The sequence below is a fragment of the Coffea eugenioides genome, chromosome 3, assembly GCF_003713205.1.
Source record: "Coffea eugenioides isolate CCC68of chromosome 3, Ceug_1.0, whole genome shotgun sequence".
NCBI lineage: Eukaryota > Viridiplantae > Streptophyta > Magnoliopsida > Gentianales > Rubiaceae > Coffea > Coffea eugenioides.
Genome location: NC_040037.1, coordinates 10589169 through 10595631, shown reverse-complemented (window position 1 = coordinate 10595631; position 6463 = coordinate 10589169). Strand labels below are relative to the sequence as shown.

The 6463-nt window shown below is 36.2% G+C and overlaps 1 pseudogene; it reads left to right on the top strand.

The window, feature by feature from the left end:
* Positions 1-259: 259 nt before the first annotated feature.
* On the top strand, positions 260-838 carry LOC113767140 (annotated as a pseudogene).
* The last annotated feature ends 5625 nt before the right edge of the window (positions 839-6463 follow it).

The window sequence follows — 6463 nt, the reverse complement described above, 5'->3', positions numbered from 1 at the left end:
CAAAAGGGTCTGATCCCAATTTTGATTTGCCAATTTTTTAGGAGCATAAAAATGGGATTTAAGAAGCTCCTAAACAAATAAAGGGTGATTTACAGCTGATGCAGCTCACCAAAGAGTTGAAGGCCAAAATGCAAAATCCATCCATCATACTACATGAATAACTTGCCACAAAATCATGGTGTTTATTCCTCAATCCAAAAATATACAGGGAAATAACATTGAAAATCTAAATACTCTATATGATGATCTAATAGCTAAATATCCTTCTATTTCTGTCCTAAAATATGATAGCAACAAAAATTAAATGGCATTCTCGTCATTTTGCCCTCAACGAAAGCTATCCTCTTTCGGAAGTTCTAATAACTAGTTCTTTTTGTGAGCAACATAACTGATTCACCACCAATGGGTATTTTTTCATGGTTTAAGGGAACCAAAAACGATACCAACTCCAAACCCGTGACCCAAAAACCTGAACCCGTTAAAACCCAATCCGCTTCTGAAGTTCCCGCCATGAACGGAGCAGTGGAGGTCCGGCGGCCCGGCCCACCACCAGCTGATATCACCGTTTTCGAATTCGGTGCCGCTGCCGCTTCTGCTGATAAGGTCACCCTCGCGGCTTCTGCCCTGTTTCCGACGAGCTCGAACCTTGCCGCTGGGAGATTCTGCCGGCTCAAGGCTCCGACGCCCCTCAATTTCGCGTAGTCTTTTGACAGAAAAATAATTGGCAAAAAAAAAAGGAGAATTTTCAGCTTAGCTTTTGAGGAAATGGTGAGGAGGGGTAAAATCCCAATCCTAAGTAGAGTTTCTTCAGTTCATATGGGTTTTATCTATACTAGAAAAACAAAAGAGCTTGTATCTTTTTTTCTCTTTCATTTTTGAAGTTTGTATGTAATTTACCTCTGTTTGACACTTTGATTCGGATATGACAAGACTTTTACTGCACTTATTTTTTCCTCTTTGTTTTTGGTTGGGTCTAGATATGGGTGGTATTGGATTGAAAACATGGGAAGGAAGAGGAAAAAGGTAATTTTGTTGTAGCAAAATGGGCTTAGAGGTGGCAAAATCGACCGGATGAATAGGATTTGTTTGGGTTGAGATGGGATTGAGTAATATGGATTTCAATCCAACTTTATTTATATATGTTTTGAGATTAATTTGGGCGGGATACCTTTGGAACGGGTACGGATTGATTCCGTCCAATATTCAAATTTATTTTTTGTATTCTTTTTTATTTTTTATATAAATTTAATATTTTTGATTTATTAAATTTCTTTTAGCCTTGTTGTGAATTTATATTTTCGTGAATTCTTTTTTCCCTCAAATTTTCTTTTATTTATTTTCTATGTATATATATTTTTTAATCTTTGATTTCCTATGTTGCTAAATTTTAGTTGAGAAAAAAATAAGTCCTATAAAAACTTAAAGGACTTGTCTTTACGAGTATAAAGAAATGGCGTTTAGAACTATAAGCCATCATAAAACTATCAAAACTAGACAAAGTATTTGCTAATAAGAGTATAAATTAATGACTTTCTTATTACTCCCAATATTCATTTTGATCAGTATTTTACTAGAAAAAGAGTTCAAAACCAATGAGTTCCCGTTCTTTCGATATTTTTCAAAGAGTACTCTAGATTGAGATTGGCGACAGAATTTTTATGAAAAAAGAAAAAATTAAAAAAAATTGATTTCTAAGGGACAAAAGAGCTTAGGAAACTAGATGGGGGTTTTTTAAGCATAATTACAAGGAAAAAATGAAGGACCTAGTTGGAAGAATAAAAGTAATTTACTAGTGTCACTAAAAGACATACAACAATTGATTGAGTAAATTTCTGGTAAAATACTTGGGCCCCAATGGATACCCAAGAATTTCTTAAAAATTTCCATCAATTAATGGGAATAAATGGAATTAAGTCCCATTTCAAACTCAACGTTAAAATTATTGTCACCTTTAGATAGATTGGTTATTGCGTTGTTGGATCATAGATGCAGATTTTCTTCTGTTTCCTACGACTTGCTGTAGAATTATTATGGAAAATTAAATTAGTGAAAAGGGTGCCCTTGAAGCCCTAATCAATAAAGGGTTCAGTACAAAATGTACCAGTATGTGTACATGAAAATACATTTCACACATGAAGGCCTTCAATATATAGCCGAACATTGTGCTTTCTTTATCAAATAAGGTTCCAAGCATGCCCATTTCTTGAAAATTTCCCTGTTATTAACTGGACTTGACAGAGTGGAGAAGGTGTAGATTTGTTGGAATTCTTTTATCTTGTTTTACAATTTTCAAGGAAGGATGAGATGGGCTTTTATAGACTGTCTGTTGTCTAGTGATGTGCTTTGTGTTTGTGTCTGTTATACGCATATAACGTTGTCTGCAGCGACTGGCTAAGGTTTTGGCGCTTGGATTGGGAGGTCAGATTTGAAATTGAAATGTTTTTACCATTGGAGGGTTGGGCTAGAGGTTTCTTTCTGTAACCCTTTCGAAATAGCTTTGGGCTTAGCCGGAAGCTTTCTCCATGGCCCAGATTCCGGTGGAGCGGTTGGGGCAGGAATAGTGTGAAGTAGTCTGGGGCAATGAACAAGGTCATGATGTCCCAACCTTCCATAGTGTAGGCAGAAAGAGAAGTTCTCCACCTGGATGGGTTGCAAGTAGCCGTCTAGCAGGATGGAATGGGGCAAAGTTGAGTGTAAATCAACTTCTATGCAGAGGCGGGCAAAACGACCCCTTTCTGTGTTGGTTGTCTTGGCATTAATCTTTAACAGATTCCGGATCCAGATTGGTGTGATTGTTGGTTCGGCCTCCAGAACGTTGAAGTATGGACTCCCTCTCTCATTGTCTCTTCGTTGATGACATTATCGTCTATTCCAAAACTGATCTAACTTCTCTTAAAACCATCAAATTTGTGTTGGATTCATTCTGTAATGGTCTCTGGTTTGAAGATTAATCTTTCTAAGTGAAAAATTCTCTTCTCCAACAACACTGATCCTTCTGTTAGAGCAAATTTTTCCAACCCTTTAGGTATCATGTCCCACCTCAGATTTGGGCAAGTATCCCCCTCAACATCCAAAAAGCCCCAACCAAAACCTTCCAATTTTTGTTGGAAAAAGTCCTACATAAACTTGAAGGATGGAAGGCTAATCTTCTATCATTGGCTGGCACACATTCCATCATCCAACAGAGTATTGCTTCCATTCCCAACTACTTTTTCCAAGCTGCACATGTCCCTAAAAAGATTTGTGATGCCATTGATAGGGAACGAAGAGCTTTTCAAACCCCTCTAAAAGAAAAATCCACCTGATCAATTGGGACGTTGTCACCCTCAATAAGAACCAAGGTGGCCTTGGCATCAAACAAATTGCTTTACTCAACAAGGCAGGCTTAGCAAAACTGGGATGACACATCCTAAAAGACTCCCCCAAGCCTTGGGTAAAACTTCTCTCAAACTTATATGTAAATAGACCTCAATCTTTATTGGCCAATAAATTGGTTTTTACCATCTCGTATGGCTCTATAAATCTGAAGGTGACTTCACTTGGCAATGACATTCTACAACAAGGCATGGCTGGAATGTAGGGGATGGAAAATCCCTGAGGGTGTGGACTACTAAGTGGTTTTCTTTAGAAACCCTTAGGAGTCAAATTCAGGGTCCTCTACTTCCACATGAAGACCAATTACTAGTGGCTGATCTCTTCTCCGATCATGGAAGAGATGGAGTTTTAATAAGCTCTCCTTCTCTTTTCCCAAAGAGATCACCAATAGTATTCTTTCCACTCCTAGAGCCCATCGTGCTACGCTACATGATTGCCTAGAGTGGATCCCCTCTTCAAATGGCAAATTTCAGTAAAATTCTGCCTATTAGTTGGCCACCAAGAACATTATTCCACTCACCCAAATCCTGACCTTTCCTTCAGTTGGATTTGGAAACAAAAATTTCCAAATAAAGTCAAACGCTTCACCTGGCTAGCTGCCCACGGCAAACTAGCAACCAAACATGTCCTCCATCATAGACACATTATTCAAGACGACTCTTGCCCTCTCTGTTCCCTCCAATCTGAAGAATTGGACCATTTCTTCCGGACTTGCCCTCTAGCCCAAACTTTTTGGATAAAGCTGAAACCACCCTGGAATCTTCAACACCAGGATCTAGAATTCAAAGTATGGCACAAAAGTTGCTGCACATCCTCCATACCCTCACCTTATCACTGCATTTCTCGGGGAATCATTCTTTCTTTTGCCTGCTGGACCATTTGGACATTTCGAAATAAAACAATCTTCGAACCCCATAAGGAAGTGTATGTGTTCGTGTTCCTGTTTTGTGTATGTAACTATGTCTATGTCAATAAGGATGAGCTTATATGAATTGTTGTACCATGTAGAGCATATATCAAGTCATGTTGAGATCATGAGCTCAACACTTTCAGCTAATAAGTAGAGGAATCAATTTGCCTGCCTATATATTAATTGCAATGCACATAGCATAGTGCCAAATTTGAGAATGACAATCCTCATTTCACTCTTCAATTTTAGATAACAAAAGGTATGATCCCAATTTTGATTTATTTCTAAAAGTTTCTGTAGATTTGCCAATTTTCTAGGAGCACAAAATGGGATTAAGAAGCTCATCAAGTTCTTGCTGTGTGTCTAAGATAAAAACTAAACAAATAAATCCGTCATACATGAATAACTAGCCACAGAATCACAGCGTTTATCCCTCAATCGAAAAATATGTAGCTTCCTAAAATTGCATCAGATTTTCCTTGGTTTCTTATATCATTTTATTGAAAATCTAAATATTGTGATGATCTTAGAGTTAAATATCATTTTATTTCTGTCCCAAAGTATAATACGTAGTCACAAAATTAAATGGCATTCTCGTCATTTTGTCCTCGTCAAAAGCTATCCTCTTTCTTGATTACTTCCTCAAAACCCGAAAGAGTTTGCTGTTGGAGAAAGCTTTAGATACAAACATATATTGGTTTGGATTATGCAGACCCTAGTTAAAAACTTCTTATCTGTTCTTTTATCAGGCAAGTTAGGTAAGCTGAATATTGTTATGATTTTGGTGGTGTGAATTTATAGAAATTCCAAATAGATTTTCAGCTTGCTCTCTCTAGAAAAGACTATAAAATTCCAAATAGATTGTTGAGTTTTCCTTATATACACAAAAGATTTTATCAAGATCTGCAAGTTAGTACAAATCTTTAAGTGGCACGGAAGAAACTATAGCTGAAATTGGGCATGCTCTTAGTGAAAACACTGTGTACAAACATATATACGTACTAGTAATAGTTCAAGTACTTTGCATGATTATATTAACCCAAATATAATATCTCTTATATATAAATTTTTTTGTGAAATTTGATTGTGTACTTGATAATATGATATTTTATAATTTTAATTTCTTTAACCAGCTATTGTTACAAACGTATCTAAATAAGAACTCCTTGATCTATTGATTTTTGAATTTATTTTCAAAATTTTAAATTTATTTTGAGCTTTTTGTATATTATGGATTTAGCTTTAATAAACAATTCTGAATACGGTTGTGTTTCACCAAAGTTGTTGTATACTCATAATATTTTTACCATTAAATCATAATATTATTTTTTCAATGTCATACGTACAAAAGATTAGGAATAGCAATGATTCCCTACCCCCCCCCAATCCCCCCGGTTCCCTAAGAATACCTTACTCCTGCCCTGCCCCTTATACCCTGCTTCCTCCGCTCCATCCCTACCTCGTCTTGCTTTCCCTGCAGGTGCCTGCGAGGGAAATAAGTTTATATATAATTAGTAAAAAAAATGTAACTAGTATTTGGCATAAATGTATAATTAGTAATTTAGTGAAATGTATTAGTACAACTAATCAATAGTTTATATTAGTATAAATATATAATTATTAGTATAACTAAGAATAATAATTATATTTCATATGCATAATTTGATATTTACAACTAATAATATTATATATATATATGTGTGTGTGTGTGTATATACGTTTTAAGGCAGGGAACGGGTCAGGGGATGGAGGATGAAAATTACCCCTTGTCCCATGAGTTTCCTAGTACCCGCCCCAATTGTCATCCCTACAAAAGATATTGTTAAACAGAAATAGATGTATACATGTCAAGTGTGAGTTTAGAAAATAGAATTCATAATTATTAGGGTAAATACCTTATTACTCCCTGTGATTTTACAAAATGCCAGATGATCCCCCTAAGTGGGGTGGAAGGTGGTACGGTGACAGGGTGTCGAACCTGTGCAATAATAAATACCTGCTCAAATAAAATACAAATTCTGTATATAGCGGTAAGCAGGGTCGAATCCACAGGGATTGGGGATAATTTAATTTCTTCTCAAGTTCCAGATATGGGGGGTTTTTGAAAATGAGAGTAACTAAATAAATTAACTGCAGAAAATAATTGATTAAGAGGAATAATTAAAGGAAAACTCTAGC